Source organism: Palaemon carinicauda, chromosome 12, assembly GCF_036898095.1.
Source record: "Palaemon carinicauda isolate YSFRI2023 chromosome 12, ASM3689809v2, whole genome shotgun sequence".
In the NCBI taxonomy this organism is placed as follows: domain Eukaryota; kingdom Metazoa; phylum Arthropoda; class Malacostraca; order Decapoda; family Palaemonidae; genus Palaemon; species Palaemon carinicauda.
Window position 1 is genome coordinate 39,622,942 of NC_090736.1, and position 1,685 is coordinate 39,624,626.

Consider the following 1,685-nt stretch of genomic DNA (forward strand, 5'->3'; position numbering starts at 1 on the left):
TTGGGTAGAGTTCTCTTGCTTGAGGGTACACTAGGGCCAATTATTCTATCTTATTTCTCTTCATCTTTCTTTAAAAGTGTTTTTAGTTTATACATATAAGATTTATTTTAATGTTGTCACTGTTCTTAAAATATCTTATTACGATTGTTCATTGCTTCTCTTGTCGTTTATTTATTTCCTTATTGCCTTTCCTCACTAGGCTATTTTTACCTGTTGGAGCCCTTAGTCTTGTAGCATCCTGCTTTTCCAACTAGGGTTGTAGCTTAGCTAGTAATAATAATCATAGTAATAATTAGGAATATCTTTCCACAATCTGGTCAGAGCTTGAGTACTGTGTAAAGTTGACGGTTATGATGGAGAAGGCAACACCGTTAGAATTATCTGCATACCTATTACTACGTAGAGGATGGTACAGTCTAGGAATATATGAATGCAGAAGATGACCAGAATTATGAAAAAACTTATGCAACATGCATAAAGAACTAACTGAACGACGGTGTCAGAGATTAATATCACGATTAGGAAGAAGAAATTTAATAGATTGCAAGTTTAGGTGAGCTGCGAGGCGAGCTGGATGTTCAAAGCATTCCATAGGTCACCAATTTGACGGGAGTAGAGGAACAATTAATAGAAAAGGCAGCTCCCAAAGAACTAACTTTATTTACAAACAATACAGATATTCTTAAACCCCAAAGAGGTCACATAAGGGTGATTTGACGGGCCGAGAGAGGGTTGTGAACTCAAAGGCAGGATGCAAGCAACTGAGTTTACAACCCTCTCTCGGCCCGTCACATTGGTGACCCCGGAGTGACACACGGTTGGTACATGGCTTCCCCTCTAAAAATGACATACTGAACATGTTAAATGGGTGCCCTGAATCTGGAAAGGTAGTAGTAAAAACTGCGCCGATTAGTGGCAGTGAGTGGCTGTAGAAGTCGTTGGTTGGGGCGCGAGTGATTGGTGGATGATGGGTGGCGTTGTTGCCGCTCCGGCTCATCACGGGGTAGGCGTCTGTGTCCTACGGCATTCATAGGCGTGTATGTCCTACGGCATTCATAGGCGTGTGTGTCCTACGGCATTCACGTCAGCTTCGGTTGAAGTTGAATAGGTGTCCTCTTCGTCACGAGTGGAGGCGTTGATGGAGGTTTTGATGATCATGAAGTTGCTGTCCATAAGGGCAAGAAGTAGGTTCACCTCACGAGGAGAGCCGTCCGCGGCAGGTTGCAGGCGAGTGATACTGGTCATTTTCCCGAGGGTGAGCGAAGCCCTTTGTTCCCCCAACGGTTGTTGAGAGACCTGAAATAGCGTTGCTATACGGGCGGCTGGCGACGGCGAGTACTGCTGCAGAGGGTATGCGTTGACGGCGTCATAGTAACGATGAGAGGCAGTGGGGGAGGGGGGGAGGGAGTAAAGGCGGGAGGAGCGAGTCACTCCGAGGTCACCAATGTGACGCCGGAGTGCCTCGCTCCTCCCGCATGTACCAACCGTGTGTCACTCCGGGGTCACCAATGTGACGGGCCAAGAGAGGGTTGTAAACTCAGTTGATTGCATCCTGCCTTTGAGTTTACAACCCTCCTTCGGCCCGTCACATTGGTGACCCCGGAGTGACACACGGTTGGTACAGTGACAACTGAGTGTTTGCAATCAACGGTTTTTGTCGATAAGTTTGCTGGCCTAAAAGAGAT